At 44.2% G+C, this 17,122-nt stretch overlaps 1 pseudogene; it reads left to right on the top strand.

The window, feature by feature from the left end:
• The first annotated feature begins 12,708 nt into the window (after positions 1 to 12,708).
• LOC133083692 (malignant T-cell-amplified sequence 1-A-like) lies at positions 12,709 to 16,659 on the top strand (annotated as a pseudogene).
• Positions 16,660 to 17,122: the final 463 nt, after the last annotated feature.

Raw genomic sequence — 17,122 nt, 5'->3', positions numbered from 1 at the left:
CTGATGTGTATAAAATTGATGACTAATAAGAACCTGCAGTATATAAAAACAAACAAACGAAACAACTAATACTAAACTTTCATTGGGTTATTTGTATGGAAATACGTTAATATAAATGTTTCAGACATTAAAAAAAAAGAGTTAATGCACTATAATTCACACTAGAGTAAAATAAACTAGAAAACAATCATATTGATGAAGCAATGAATATGTAAATTACATAAGAATATAAAAATATATAACAACAAAAAATCACTTATTACCTTATTTTCTGTTATTAAATATAAAAACATATTATGCAACTTCTAGGTATTCTTGCATCTGGTAAGCCATTTCTTTCTTAAAAGGGCATTATTGCATAATGAAACACATAGGTAAATGCAGTTTTAGATTTTTTGTATTTAGGAATACATTTAAGTTCAAATTTACCAATAGTGTATATAATCGCATTGGGACTATATACACTACAGAACACACTGGGAAATTCTGGATTTTATGATAATAATGTGTTATTTTGGATTGTTTTGGATTATGAAAAAAATTAGAAAGAAATTAAGACTCCAGTATAAAGAGCAAGATAGCAATCTTCTTGTCTGTTATCCTTTAAAATGGGAACCGGTTGAATTTTGAATAAAATGGATGATGAAAGGAATTTTAAGAGCCACGTACAGCAGAATTTTTATCCTTATAAAAATCGTTACTGATTTTCAAACATATAGTTTTGAATTCTAACAATTTTAAAAGTACTTATTCTGGAATATAGAGAACAGCAAACGTGGATCTTAAGACAGGTAATCTAGCTTTGCTCTCCCCAATTCATGCAGACTAGCTTTTCCAAAATTGAGAATTTTGTAAAATATTTTTACTAACCCGTCTTTCTAAAAATATATAACCTTTCAAAGTTCCGGAATTGAGACTGTTTTAAATGTCAATTTTATTTTATGAAGTGCAAACTTTTTATTGTAGACTAGTAGTGATATTTTGTAACTATACAATGTGTGAACATGTCTTTTTTTATGTCAGAAATTATATTTTGCAATTTATTCTTATTACTTGCATTAGAATACAGAGTTATAGGAAGAGAAAAGCGTTGTGTTATTTACAGTTTCATCATCATAACAATCCAAGTTCTGAAATGTTGGAAGTTCTCATTAAATATTTAATAATTGAAAAGTTGATAAATGAATAAACAAGGTGATTTAGCTTATTTCTCTCCTACATGAATCCTTTATGCCAATAATTCCTGAGTCGCATTTTCCCTTTATGATCAGATAGTTGTTACAGTGTCCCTCCCTTGCATAGGTGTGTGTGTGTGCACTCAGATGCACGTACACACAGTAATGTTGCAGCTAACATCATGGGCTTTTTAAAAAAATATTTTTAAATAATTTTTTTTTGATGTGGACAATTTTTAAAGTCTTTTATTGAATTTGTTACAATATTGTTACTGTTTTATGTTCTGGTTTTTTGGCTGCGAACCATGTGAGATCTTAGCTTCCCGACCAGGGATCGAACCCGCACTCTCTGCATTGGAAGGTGAAGTCTTAACCTCTGGAATGCTAGGAAAGTCCCCATGATGGGTTTTATAGGCCCGAGAATACCATTTCTCAACCCATTAGACTTCAATGGACCTCAGGGCTATAACGAATGTTTTGGCCAACAAAGAAAAAGAAATTGAGCTGAAAAAGGGTCAGAACTCATCATGCAGCCTGTACACTCTCCCTAGCTAGCTTTCTTGAAGGTTTAATTGACAGAACAGACATTGTATCTATGCTGATCTTTCTCCCGGAACTTTTTTTTAGTACCATTTTCCTATATCAAAGAGTAAAGCTTTAAAGGTAGACTTACCAATGGCTCTCTGAGGGATCTCCTTTGTGTTGACATGAGTTAGTATATGCACCCCTTATTGTTCTAATACATTCTTGAAGTAGAACTCTTTTTATGTCTGCAAAGATCGTTCACCTTCTCAGTCCTGAAGATATCTATCTGTTCTTCTTGGACAAAACAAACAAAGAAACCCTTGGCTACAAAATGCTAAGTAGGGATTAAACCACCGTCTGACTCTGAATTCTTGAGTTCTTCCTGTCCATGTACCCACAATTATTCACCGTTGTTTAAATATAATTAATGTATAATTCTTTTTTAAAGTCATGTGGGTAATAGTAAATGAAAGTTAAGTAATAGAATTAATTGAAGCAGCAGAGGTTAATCACAAAGTATGTGTGTATTTATCCTTGAAGCCATTCATCCTGAACGTGTATACACATATTTGGACACCACTGTAAGAGTTAACAAACATCATACTATGTTTTACATTTTCAGTTAACATTCAACGTTGTTTCCTGACTGATCCTTGTCTTTGTAATTATGATTATAATTTTATAAAGACAGAAAGTGTCTAACTGATCAACAGTGACAGAGTATTAACAGAAAACGTGCCCATTCTTACTCTTCCCAATATTTCATGATTTTGAATGACACATACCCACTCAGTAGTGCTTACATATTTGCAAATACTGATCTACTGAAGCAGGTTTGCTTCGTTTCTTCTTACTTGATACTGAATATTGCTTTCAGCGCTTCTCAAAAGCCTTCACCATCTACATCTTTATATTGTATATTTAATAAAAAGACAATTGCTGAAGGACTTAATTATTGTCTCAATTGCATGCTAACAAATTCTTTATAGACTATTTCCCCAGTATGAGTTTTCTGATGTGAATAGCAAGTGAAAGATTTTCCACATTGTCTTTAGAATTGACATCTCCTCAGTGTGAGCACTTTCTTGTTCACTCAGGAATAAGGAATCACTGAAGAATGTCCTTCCTTCATTACACTGAGATTATTTTTTCAGTGTGAACCTTCTCATGTCCAATGACTCCATGACGAATGTGACTCTAGCATTCATTTCATCGGATTTCTTCTACAGCAGTGATTAGATGGTGTACCCCAAGAGGGCTCTCCTCATAGTAAACCTTTGGCTGTTTTCTCTACTGTGTCAGGGATGCAGCCCACTCTGAGTTCGCTGTGTATTCTGAGTCTGGAGCTCCAACTGAAGGCTCTTCCACCACGATTCCAGGGTCAGGGTTTCTCTCCACATGACTTTCCTGGTGGTTTAAAAGGGATAATTTCTGGCTGAAGGCTCCATATCTTTGATTACAGACACAGGGTTTCTACTCTGTATGAATTCTCTGGTGTTTATAAAAGTGGGAGCTCTGGGTAAAGGCTGCACCACATGGATTCCAGACATAGGATGTCTCTCCTGTGAGTTTTCTAGTGCATATAAGCATGAGAGCTGCTTTTAAATGCTCTTCCACATTCATCGCATTTGTAGGGTTTCTCATCAGTGTGAATTCTCCCCGATGACTAAGGTTATGGCTTTGACTAAATGCTTTCTCACATAAATGACATTCATTGTGGTTTCTCTCCTGTGTGAATGTGCTCATGACATCAAAGTGTTGGATGGTCACTGAAAGCTCTTCCACAGTCATTCCAAACATAGGGCTACTCTCCCGTGTGAGTTTATTGGTGTGAATAAAAGCCAGCTCTCTGCTGTATTCCCTTTATAAGGTTCGTCTTCTCCAGTGTGAGCTGTTGGTGTATAAATGCGAGGCTTCAGCTGAATTATTTCCCACGTTCAGGACATTTGCAAGAGTCACTCCAGGGTGCAGTCTCTCATGTTGTCTAAGGTTGGAGGGTGACTAAAAACCTTCCACATTCCGAGATCTCTATGGTTTCTCTCTAGTATAATTAGCTTATGTTAATTCAGTGATGAATAAGGGCTGAAGTCTCTCCCATTTGGACTGAAAGTATAACACACGTGGAGTTAAGGTTGTTGTATGTGAAATGCCCTCATACTCTTTGCATTCAGTGGGCTCTTCTCCAGCATGAAATCCCTGCTATTGACAAGGAAAGGGAGGCTGTTAAAAATTACTCACATAATATTCATTCAGTCATTTCTCTACATGTGAATTCTAGGTGGTTCCCTCAGTGATGGTCTTCATTGAAAATCTCCCCATGTTACTTACATTCACAGGTAGTGTTACTTTGCTGAATTCACACAGATTTTCTATCTGGTAAACGCTCACTGGTCATAGCTTTCTGATTAATTTTAGGTCTTCTCTATGTTTCAAACACTATATCCATGAACTATGTTTAATCAATTACCTTTTCATTGAAGCCCAGGTTAGAGTTTGACATGTAATGTCAAATGACATGGGTCCTCAGATTGTTCCACCCTTCATTAAATTGAGAGAAAATCTCCTGGCCACACGTCCAAGGCCATGGAAGGCAGAGCTAGGGTTGAGGCTCTGATGTTGCTGATTCCCACATGGGGAGGAACCAAGGTGACTGAGGGCAAGGGCATCTGGTGGGGCGGGGGGCGCAACAGGGAATGTAGGGTGCTAAAGACCTGGAATGGGTATTGGAGAACAAATGTTGGTGCCTTTCACCAAGAATTATTAAATGAGAATTTTGCGAGAGGTGTCCTTGCTGTGGAGACAAGACTCTCCAGGAGACCATGGTAAGGGTTACCTGGGAATTAGTGTTAATCCTAGGAACTGAATATTAATAAAATAATAACTTTGAACAGTAAGTCAAATCAAAGTATAACACCCCATAATTTGCATTGTTTTCTGCAAAATGGGGATATTATATCCTCCTTACATGCCGAGTAGCCAATGCAGCCTTGTTTTTGACCATGGGAGGAAAAAGCGTTCCTTCTGTCTACGCATGACTGTGGGTTAGGTGGGAGGGGTCTCTCCCAGCTGAGTGGTTGGGGATTCATGCCTGGTGTATCTAACAATACTTTGAAAGACTGGGTTCTCAAGGCTGCTTTCTTTTTCCTCAGATTTATCTGCTTGATTTTAGGATTGTCCCTGCCTAAGGATGCAGAGGAGGGCAGGTGGTGGCAGAGTTCCTGATAATGAAACAACAGGTGAGAAAAAAAACTTACTTTGATTCCTGAATTGATCCATCTTTTGCCAAATGGTCCGGTTTCTACTTTGGGTTCGGATTTTCTAAGTGCACCCAGGAAATATTAACGCCAGTTATGTTCACCACCCTGTTAGGGATATGGCAGGTCAGGGACCAATGAAGAAATACTCTCTTTCCCAATATTTACTTTCACTTGTTGCAGCCTCCATTAAGGCTGTGACCTCACAGAAGACGGGACAGGTTTTTTCCTTCTCTTTTTTTAAAGGTCATCCCTTGGGCACAGTGGCCTCCTTCATCATGTTACTGGCTGCAGTGGACTTAGGAATGCGGTGAACACAGGGGATAGAGAATGACTCAGAGCAGAAATCTCTAGGCCAGTGGGGAGCAGGCGTTTCATCAGGGGAGTCCTGTGTCATAGGTGCTTGTGTGAGTGGGAGTTTGGTGAGAGAGAGCAATAAGGAATAATTAATTTTCCTAATTTTAAAAAGATTAACTTTTTACAGACTACTCATAAACATTTTGATAGCTTCAAAAAGATAAACGTAAGTTCCTTAACAAAGTTGTTCACATAACTCTTTTTCCTGTGTTCTTAACCTTCATTCAATTTAGAAAGTTGAATGCAAGGTCTGCAGATTCTTATTTTCTTAATTTTGACTGTGTATGGAGGAGAAGGGGCATAGTACACAGAACAAAATGTAGAGCACTGGACAGCAAACGGCAGTCTGGGGAGCTCCAAGACCTCACTCCGCCACAGTGACATCAATAAAACAACCAGGATCTGCCTGAATAAGCTGGGGTTCTAGCCCAGGGAACCCCAGAAGTGGCAACAATGGGTTTTCTGATCCCACCATTGGCAGCCCTGGTAAGTGTTCCTATTAGACCCGGGGATGTGTGTGTGTGCTTGAGTGTGTGCGTGTGTGTCTGTCTTTCTTCTTCCTGGCACCCCTGGACTTGCCGAGTGTGCGTCAGTGTTTCATGAAAGCTATGGCCATGTGGTGCTAAAGTTATAAGACCGTCTCAGTCTTGTGTCTTCCTGCATTGGATACATAAAATTTCTCTAATAGGTCCAGATGCAAATGTTCAGTTGTCTCCTTGACTCCTACCTGCAATGGCATGGGGATGTCTTTTCCTTGGGAAAGCAGCTCTAGGCTCATGGAGAGAAGAGCTGCACAGGTGTAGGGTGGGCAGAGATAATTGGAGCAAGCAAGTGAATTGCTAAGGTCTCCTGATAAGGAGGTAAGAGGCTGGGCACTAAGGGAACCCAGGTCTGCAGAGTCAGGTTTCCGACTGCAGAATTCTCCACATTAGCGTGAGGAGCGCGTCTCCTTCGTGGCAGCCTCCTGCCCAAATCTTCCCAGCCTTGTCACCTGCTGGGGTCGCGTCGTGCCCGACCGAGCCGAACCGGCAGGTAGCTCCGAGGCGGACGCCCCGAAACGAACTCGAGCGTTTGAGCGGTCGGAGCTGATCCCTCGTCGCCCAGCGATCAGAATCCATCCCGCTGACGTTCGAGCCCGTTGTCGGGAGCCACCTGGCGGCCGTTTGTATATTGTCCCTTCCCTCCTGAGCCTCGGCGACCTTCGCGAGGGATGTGACGCGCCCGCTGGGCGCGGGGCAGAGTTCCGGGAGGCCGGCGACGCTGGCGGCGACCATCCCGGTGCTGCGGAGTGGTGAGAGCGTCCTGCTCTCACCGGAGATTGAATGTGGAGAGCAGTGTGTTGTGGGGGTGGCGCTGAGCTCCCTCGGACCGTTGTGAGGAGGTCTGCGCCAGTCGACCAGCACTCCCTGGTGCCGCTTGGCCCGCGGAGACCTCCAGTCCTGCTACGTGTGACCAGGAGAGCATGTCCGTGCCCGACGTCGTCCTCCGTGTGTCACGATCCGTCGGTGCGTCCTCGCTGTCTTGGGGGCCCGGGTCCATCCCAGTGCAGTCGTGGCGGTTGGGCTGCTCACCGTGGGCCACTTTAGTTTCTCCGGGTTCCACGCGAGGCGATCACGGGGGCGGATCTTGCCCCGAAGCAGGAGCACGGGATGCGTGTCAACAGACTGGATCCACCGGGCAGATTGAACCGGAGTCTACGCGGGGATCTCCCGCCCCCACTCCTTGGTCGCCTCGTCAGCGTGGCGCTTGCGTTTGTGCAGGTCTCCTAACCGCGGACTGTCGTGGTCAAGCGGGAAGGGTGCTCGTGGAGGGGCGGCAGTCCCTCCTAGGCTTCGGTGGTCGTAGGTCGTAGTCGTTTCTCTTTGGCATCCGGTGATGGTCGTGAGCAGACACGAGCCTGGCCACGGTCCTGGGTGGGCGCGGTTGTCGGTAGCTTCTCTGAAGAAGCTCTGCAGATAGGGAACGGCCTACCGACGCGCGGGCGGATGGGAGGATCCCCCAGTGCGAGAAATGGGACCGATGGTGGCCTGGGTCGAGGCCGGGTGTCAGGGGCGTGGCGGTGCGCCTTCGCCGTTGTGCGATCTGGATCCTTCCTGTTGAGGTTCACACCATTTGAACGTCACTTGGCGTCTGCAGCGCAAGGTCGACCAGATGGCCGGATTTCGGTATTGGGGCAATAAGAAAATTTAATGAATTAACATTTTCTTTGTTGTGAGATTCACTACAATGTGAACATTAGTGAAATGAGAAATCCTAATGTTTATAGTAAATCGACATTACTGTAATAATTACTATCGTTTGCAGTTTTTTTCATAAAATGTTGATTTATGAAATTTAAAATATATTTAGTACAATTTTTGTGATACAAATCTGCTAATGAGAAAACTGGAATTCTTTTTCAAGGGGGATGCCATTTAGCTTATTACAGATTCCTATCATCAAGATTTCAATTGTTAATCCTGACTTATAAGGAGATTTTGCATGGTTTACATATTTCATATTTGAAAATTCTTTTCACACAGATATGTACTACCAAATACTGCAGTTCATGAGCGTATGATTTTAATTGAGCATATTCATTGCTGGAAGGAATTTATAAAATTCTGTTAGATTCTTCTATTGATATTTGCCTTTCAATATGTCATTATATTGTACATTAGTCATTTCCAATTCTGTTTGCAATTAATTTTGAAAACATTGATTCAAGTTTATCTATCCACAGAGTATCTGATTGATTGAAGATGATGAAGGAGGGTTTTGGGATGCAGAATTTTCTAAATCCACCTGGAAGTCTGGGAACCTCTCCCTCCAGCCGCAAGGCCCTGCCCCACACCCTGCAGCAAACAATCTGGAAAGCCAGACTCCAACCTCTGCAACAATAGGCCCCAAGGGTCAGGACTTGGTCAGTGACTCACAGCTTCGTCATTTTCAGTCCTTTCCATGTAGAACCAAATGCGGGGAAAGCCAAATATGTTCCCCTAAGTAATCACTTAGGGCACCCCTCTTCCTAACAGCTTGTTTCCAGCCTCCCACATCACAAGCTCTGAGCAGGACATGCCTTCCTTTTTTTGCCACCAGAAAGTGTCCTCACTCTTATGTGTGCCCTGAGTCTCAGCCTGATGTGAGGGGTGTTGGCTGACTCCCGTGCTCTATAGATAAGTTGTGAGTAAATAGTGTCTGTTCTCATTTGGGGAGGGTGTCTTTTTTCATATCTACAGAGCTTAGTATGGCAGGAAGCAAATAAAACTCATGATAATGTTTCCCATGTTATTTAAAAAATCACATTTATTAATCACCATTTTTTAACTTGAGACATAATTCAAATACCATAAAATTCATCCTTTGAAAAGTGTAGAATTTAGTGATTTATAATCTATTCACAAAATTGTGCAACCATCAGCACTAATACCAGAACATTTCATCATCTCAAAAAGAAACCCCATCCCCATTAGTCTCTTCTATTCCACCTATGCTCAGGCCGTGGCCACCACAAATCTGCTTTGTGTCTCTACGGATATGCCTGTTCTCAATATTTCATGTGACTGGCATCATACAATATGTGCCCTTTATGTCTGGCTTCTTATACTGAATATCATGCATTTGAGGCTCATGTTTTAGAATGTATCAGTAATGTACTCCTTCGTTTGGCCTAAGAATTTTTCTTTTTAAGCCGTAAGATTTTACGTACATTTACATGCCACCAGGGTTTTTTGTTTTTTGGAGTTTTTTTGTAAAAAATATATTTTCCATTTTAACCATTTAAAGTCTACAGTTGACTAACATTAAGTACCGCTTCCCTGCCTGACCCCAACTTACCCCACTCACCTGGAGCTGCCAGTAGGCCCAGAGGACACAAGCCCAGCCATGCTGCCCTTCCTTGGAGCTCCCAACGTCATCCAACCTGACCATGACCCCACTATTAGTGCCCCTCATTGTAGCAAAGAGAACTCTGTCCACGGAGAGACTCTAGTGAAGAGGGCAGCTGCCCCCAGGCAAGTTGTTGTGCTTGGGACAAGGAAGCAGTGCCCTGGGACCTGCAGTCACCCAGCGGCCCCATGAGGTACAGTGCTGGTCTCCTGAGGGCGTATTCTGCTGAGGTCCCCGCCAGGCCCCTATGGAGGAGAACCAGTGAACACTTGGGGACATCTCTTGTCATTCTTTTCTTCCTTCCTTCTTTTCTTTCTCTTTTTCTCTTTCCACCCGGAAGAGGTAAAGGTTGACAAGAAAAAAATAAATGACTTTCTAGACCGTCCATATTTCAGGGCTGCCTCATGGATCTGTCCTTATTTTCTCAATAAAAACCCTCTAAGGAACTAAGATGTGCTACGTGTTCCATGCACGCTCACCTGTGTGCCTGCCCCGAAGTCCTCCATCTTCCCTTCCCTCTTCCAACACTTCACTCCCCTGTGGGGGCTTATTCAAGGGCAAAGATTGCTGTGAGTTCCAGCATGATGTCTGCCTCACTCCATTCATGACTGTCTTGTTGACTCAATAGCCTGTGTCCTGGCTGTTCAGGAACCCTCGTCTGTCCTCTGCTCAGGGACACTGCTCATCTTTAGCAACACCCACCTGTATTCCTCACTGTTCAGGCCCTGGGAAATCGGCTGTCCTGACCTAGGACAGCTTTAAACATAAGGAATTGCTACCTTCCACTGCTGGGGTCAGAAGGCTGGGTGTGTGGTCCAAGGCTCTCGGAGGTGTTTTGCATCCTCCCAGAATCTCCTCTTACCTCCATAAGAAACTCTACTTCGAAGACACCTCCAACCAACGCTGTCCATTAGGTGCTGAGCTGTCAATATTTCCAGCCCAGAAAGACCACAGCCTGTGCTTTGCAACAGGGAAATCCCTCCCCTCTACCTCCAGTCCATCCAAGTCGTCCCCCGTTCCTCAGCTCGCACATCCCACAGACAGCTTCTGAGTCTGTTCAGCAGGCAAAGTCCCATAGGTGTCAGGTCCTGAGTCTCTTCCAGCCACCAGTTTACACCCAACCCTACATGATGAGTCCACGGTCCTCTAGGAGTGCACGGGGCCCTCCCATGTACCTCTTCTGACACTGTTGCTGGATCTCCTTCCTCCTTAAATCAGGGCAAGGAGCTTGGTTTCTCTGAGCCTGTGAGTGGGGAAGGGTAGGAGGGGACGAGTGGCCTAGAGAGTCCAGTCAATTCTCCATCCTGTGGGCCCATGACCCTGGTGGGTGGAAGGAGAGGGGGTAATGAGACAGCAAGGCTCTTGGCCTGCTTAGTGGCTCGGGATTTAGGGCACATTCAAGTGGAGGCTGAACCTACTGGACAATGTTGGTCAACAAACAGTTTCTGCATGTGTAGGAGCTGAACCAGTTCACCAAGCTCTCTCAAAACTAATATCCATTTATAAACACTCTTCTGGCAACAGGGGAAGGGCAGATGATGTTCCAGGAAACTGCTCCCTAACCTCCTGGGAACATTCTGACAGGGTCTTTGAATATGCAACAAATGTCTGCTTTGGTTAAGAAGACATTGGCTGATTTGAAGGTACATTTTGGAAATGTAGAAAACTACAGTACTTCAAAATTAAAATCCTATTTTATGATTTAGAATCTACTGTACTTAGATGACTGATAAATTGTTTAATGAAGGCATTGGTAAAAATAAAAGCTAAGACTTAAACAGTTTTAACATTACTTTCTATTTTCATAATTTTTACATTATAGTCTAAAACTGTGGCATGCTTAACTATTTGTCCATCTATCTCTCCTTCTCCCTCTCTCCGTAGTTTTAAGATGTTTGTCACTATTTGGTAGGTGCCAATTCTTCTGCAACACGCACACTTCATTGTGTAGGAGAAGTGGTAACGTTTGTTCACAGGAGTGAAAGTGAAGAGGTGATGCGCGGGCGGACTGGGCCACTGCAATGTGGTGAAAGAAGGGCAGGCATTGTCCGGAGGGCTGGGTCCTGGCCCCTAGGCTGCTGTTTTTATCCAGACATCTGGGGTGCCCTGATTCACTCTTGACCCAGTAAACAGGGGGCCTAGAAAAGCTCTGTGAACAGCCCTAGCCAGGAGCCCTTCACGTACTTCTCTCCATTTACATCGTGGGCATGGAGTTTTCTCAAAGATCTTTAAGTTCTAGTTCTTCTGATTTCTATAATCTTCGCTTTTCTTCTTGCCAAAGATGTCACTACCTAAATCAGCCTATGTATGATTAATATGAACATATATTATTGATATATTAGTAAATATTATTATATTAAAATAATATTAGTATATGATATTTAACATTTTATTTACATTATATGTACATATATTTATGTAGTATTCTTGTATTATAATAAATTAAATTAATAAATATAAATAAGCTATTAATATGAATATATATTACACCTGCGAGTCAGGATTTGCCTCCTGGGTACTCAACTCTACCCACAGAGCCACACTGTGTGCCTGAAAAAATGAAGACTTCAGGGCAAAGTGAAATGTGAGGGGGAGGCGGGCAGAGAAGACCCAACCTGCAATCACAGTGAAGAATGAGGTGTGTTCTCAAGACCAGCTTGAAGCGCACACTCTTAGTGAGGGGAGTAGATGCAAACACCGTCGCCCGCCCCATGCGCCCCATCTGGAGTGGGGGTCGGGAAGGAAGCGTCCTCCATGCATTTCTTCTCAGGCTCCTCTCACCGAACCCCCTCTCCTCCCCAGTCTCTGCTGTGACACTTGTGTTTTGCCACATGGAGGTGAATTTACCGCTCTCCCACTGTTCTCCTCCCTCCTGTCTCTCTTTTCTTTCCCTTCTTTGAGACTCTCAGGACTGCTATCAGCCAGGCTGGGGTCCACAGACAGTCATAAGCACCTTCCCTGGAACCAGCGTGCTGTCCCTGCCCCATCTTCCTCCTTTCAGAGCTGGGATAACTGGGTACCTGCTGTCACTGGAGACTTTCCCTGCTGTTAGTCTCCCCCCGCCAGGTGCTCCGATGTGCAGGACAACTAAAGGCCCCTCTGACTTTCCCCGGGTGTGCATGCTAGCACCGATTGGAGGTTGCTAAGGCTTGCCACCTAAGCACAGGCTGTGCGTTGGTTTAAGATATGGTCCAAAAATACAATAAGAAAAAAACTCCCCTGATAAGATTGGCATAACTAAATATATTCAGAACTTCATTGAGCCTATTCTCATACACTCAATTTAGTATAGCTTTAGAGGTTTCTAAATTCTACTCAGGTTTGCAAAGATTGGTCACTGGGAAATTTATTAGCTGTCATTGTTTTCCAGATGACAGAGTAAACAGGGACTAAAGGTAGAAACACCTGCAAAATACCTAATATGGTCAAAATTGTCCGACTACTTTTACAATGTTATTGTTTAACCATCCAGACAACTGAGAAATGCCAGAGAAAAGTCAAATATGATGTGTTTTCATTCAGCCAAAAAGATGACAGTGAGAGGTGAGGTGAGGAAGCTGGCCCAGTGTGGGTGGTGGGACCAGGAAATTGAGACCTTATGCAGGCAGCTGTGGCGGCAGCTCGACCACGACCTCCACGGGGCTGGTGTCTCAGCCCCCCAGACGGGCAGCTTTTCTTGGTAAACTCAGTGTCATGATAGCAGCCATTCATCAGGCACTTCTTTGGCTTCACACGTGAGCAGGACCCTTGTAGCTGCAAGGTTTACAAATTAGAGCCTCTGCAGTCACTAGTCTGTGCTCTGTGCTCTCCTCAACTGAGGTTTCTTCTGGTGTCTATCACAGCACCTATACCACGTCCTGAGTGTCCAGGCTTACAGTGGCTCTGCTTGAGACTGGGCTGTGACATTTCTGTGTCTAGCATGTAACAGGCATTGCATGATCATTTATTGGGGACAAGGAGGCTAAACTGCACAAGCGTCTACTCCTAAGCTGATTCACACAGCTTGTGACTGCAGCTGAGCTGCAGAGACCTCCCTGCCTGTGGTGGGCGCTAAAGCTCTCACAGCTTGTTTCATTTGTGTGTTCTTTTCCCCCTGATAATATGACCCTTTTAGGTTCTCCTCCTAGGGGTTTGCATAGACCAAGTGGGAAGGACCAAAGTTGTTCCAGTCTTGTGTCAGGCTGTTAAAACACAACTACACTGAAAGCTCATGCGAGGTACAGTATCACGTGGGGGTGACTTTCAACAAGAGTTGTCACAATGCCACTAACCTCAACAAGCTTATTCACTTTTTGTATAAAGGTTTTAGTCCAATACTCTGCTCAAAAAGTGCAGAATGCACATTGTGTGATGTTTAAGCCCTTTGTTCTTGCTCTAAGGCAAGATTTCTCAACCTGGGGATTAAAGACATTCTGAGCTGGATAATATTTTGCTGTGGGAGTTGTCCTGTGAGTTCTGGGATGTTGAGCAGCACCCCTGGCTTCTACACACTAGCATCTCCTCCTGCATTGCAACCCAAAATGTCTCTGGATGTAGCCACTTGTCCTCTGGGAATGGGGGATTGGGGAAAAATTGCCCCAGGTGAAAATTGTTTCTCATGTGACACCAGTAGATTGCAAGAAGAACCAAAACAACAGCTACAAAAACAACAACAAGAAATGACTCACCAAGACTTGCCCAGGGATGGAATTATGACAATCTAAAGAATAGGCTTTCATTGTGTAGTAGCTTCAGACTATTTTTGGATCCTTCTGTGTAGATAAGACTCGAAGCCCTCCATCTCTTAGTGTTATTTGTCCCAAGGCCCCAAGATGTCTTTACCTAAAGTGTGTTTAACGTCACGCTTGTTTAATATATTCTCCCAGATCTGCCCCTCTGTGTGCCTGCATCAACAGCGTGTATCTACTTAGATTATACAATGTGAGAAAACAGAATCCTCATTATTTCAATAGCCTTCAGGGTAACAACTCACAATGAACCTAAACTAATTTTACTGATAATAGTGTGACTTTGTTGCCAGAATATGTAGTAAATATTAGGAAACAATCTATTTTACAGTAATAATTCAAAATGAAGTTAAAGAAATTTAATCATCATAACTGTTTACCACCAGAATCAGGTAGTGTAGCATGTTAGGTGGTGCAGCAAGGGGAAGATGACAAGCCAAATATCTCTAACATGTTCCCCACTTACTCATCTCTAAAATATGGGGCACCACTCAGGTTGCACACGGATGTGCCACCCACACTCTGGCCCAGAAAACACACACTGCCCAGCTGCTGGGGTGCCATCAACAGGCAACTTCCAGCCAAGATCCCCTCAGCAGCCTCACCCATGCATGGGTCCCTCTCAGGGCTGCCACACCCAATGGTCAAGTGCAGAGGGGCACTTACAACACCTGTGATGGCCACATATGCTTCAGAGCCCCCATGGGCTGAGCCAAGGCTTCCTCAGGGCTGGACACCTGCTCAACTATGCCATCTGGCCAATCCTGCTCCCTCTCTGCCCTGTCACAGAGGTTGACACCTAATTTGCACCCTGCTTGCCAAAATCCATCTTAACATTCCCTTCCAGAGAAACTGACTTGTGACCGGGGGAAAGCAGTGATGAGAGGGATTTGGGAGCTAGACTGCTCCGCAGTTGACAGTAACAAGGACCCCTCCACGGGCTAGGTGGAGTACCCATAGTGTCTGAAATAAGTGATGGTCCAGGTGTGCAAACTCTCACAGGTGATAGGGTAGTAATTGCTAGTCACCATCGAAACCAGCAGAGGAGCTTCCGGGTAGAAAGAAGGCAGAGAAAGCTGAACCCCCTACCCAGACCCAGGATTTTGATAAAAGATATTTTCACATATTGAAGTATGGGGAAGTCGTCTGGCTTATACATGAGTTAACTTGAATGTTACGCATACTAGAACAGCCTGCGTGTGGCCTATCAAACATACATTGTGCTTCTGCTTTAATTATTAAAGAAAAGAGTGCATTGACTAGAAGTAAAGAATGTCCATGTTAAAAATAGAGATGAAACGCCTCCCTTCCTGGGACGCCAAGGCTGAAGCTCTTTCAATAATAAGCCTTACGTCCCAGGTGCCAAGGCCATGTTGACTTGCTGTGTATGGGCTGATCTGTTCTTTGTTTGTTTGTTTTGGTTTTGGTTTTGTTTTTTTCTGTGAACCTTAAAGGAATGCATCCCTGACGTGTTTAATGTTTTTGTTTTCTGAAAATATATAAAACTGTACTGAAAACCATGCTTCCCTGGGACAGTTCCTCAGAGCTATCTGAGGAGTTGTCTTCCAGGCTATAGTCCACAGTTTGGCTCAAATAAGATGCTTCTCTATTCCTATTATAGATTGTTTATTGATTGTTTTCATCAACAATTTATGAGTTAAAGTAGCCAGGCTCCAAGTCCCAGACGAGGTTAGTCAGCCACCCACCAGAGGTCTGCTAGCCCGTGGGAGGTTAGGGCCGTGAGAGGGACCCTAACTTGGTAGTGGAATTCAGGAGGATGCCCCTGAGCGTTGAAGTGCACACTCTTCTGACCCCTGTGAGCCTGCAGAAATGGCCAACCGTCCCTCTGGAGACCAGGTGTTGCCCCTCTATTCTGTTCTTGCAGCGAGAATGAGTGCTTCGTCTCTTCTTCCTGCTCAACTTCCTCCCTTTCAGCTACCAGCCATGGGGAGAAATTGGTAACACCCAACAGCCCCCAAATTGCTGCAGTGCTCACATGAACAGTTGGAGAAAGGAGCTGAAGGAGCAGACGGAATGAGATTTCCCTAGAGCCGGAAAAGTGCGGCCAGATGCGTCACTTGCGGTTAACGACCCCAGCTGCCACAGTCTCTTTGGCCTTCCAGGTGTAGGGGGTCTGCCAGATCCTTGCTAAGTCTATTTTTCCCCATGCCCGGCCCTTCCCTATCATCACCCCTTCACCTTGAATCATGTTCAAGAAATTTGATTAAAAACAAAATGTGTTCAGCTACATCCAGTGGAAGCCCTGCTATTAAGGGTATTAAGAACAAGTAGAACCTTTCCCAGGAATTGACCACGGCTTCATCCAGTCGTGCCTAAGAAGGAACCAGTTAAAAGAGTGGGATGCCATGAACAGATGGAAATCTTTACAATGACTAGAGAGTTACCCTATTTAGAAAAAGAGAAGAGTCGTTTTAGGCAATCCCAAGGTTATTCCACACAAAAAGAGATAAAAAAGACCCTTTTTCCACACCAGGAGGTGGATAAAGGAGCCATCAAATTTGTACTCAGAGGAGTTGATATCACGTGTCTAGGCTTAGCTTCTCCAGGAGCTAAGCTTTGCTCTACTGCAGCAGATAGGTTTGTTGCAATTGAGGCAGAAGGAAAACAGCTTGCTCTGGGTGCTGCAGTCGTGAAGATGTCTGCAGATGATGCTGAGAAAGTCAACACAGCAACTGGCATTAAAATATGTATTATTTAAAAGATGGGCTGTGGCACATAAGAGCATGTAAATAAGCCTCAGAAGGAATGCCCTTGGGCTCCACATGGATGCGGTGCAATATCTGTGTTTGTGTGTGTGTGTGACAGCATGACGGCAACACCCCTGTGATTATGCTGAATAAATTCAACACATGCAGGAAAGAGAACCAAATAAAAAAACAAGTGTTGCCGCCTTGCTTGGAAACAGCGCAGACGAGCTGCCTCTGTGTCCTCTCCTGGCCATCAGGCTATAACTCTCCCGAAAGAGCTTCATGACCCAGCCAGTGTGCTGGAGGGGCTGCGAGAAGAGAGATGGGACTGAATTCTCAGTGTGTCAGCTGAGGTGCCCTCATGTGAGCGTCTGGACACGACCGAGCGGGGAAGAGTCAGGTGTAGGGGCGCTGAACTGGCTGGGAGGCTTCTGTCCCCGCATACCTGCTGAGTCAGAGCTCCTCTCAGCCCTTCATGGTGGAGAAGAGAGATGAGGAGATGCCTCAGC

Source organism: Eubalaena glacialis, unplaced genomic scaffold (assembly GCF_028564815.1).
Source record: "Eubalaena glacialis isolate mEubGla1 unplaced genomic scaffold, mEubGla1.1.hap2.+ XY scaffold_56, whole genome shotgun sequence".
Taxonomy (NCBI): Eukaryota; Metazoa; Chordata; class Mammalia; order Artiodactyla; family Balaenidae; genus Eubalaena; species Eubalaena glacialis.
Note: the sequence above shows the minus strand (reverse complement) of the source record. Positions and strands in the feature narration are given on the sequence as shown.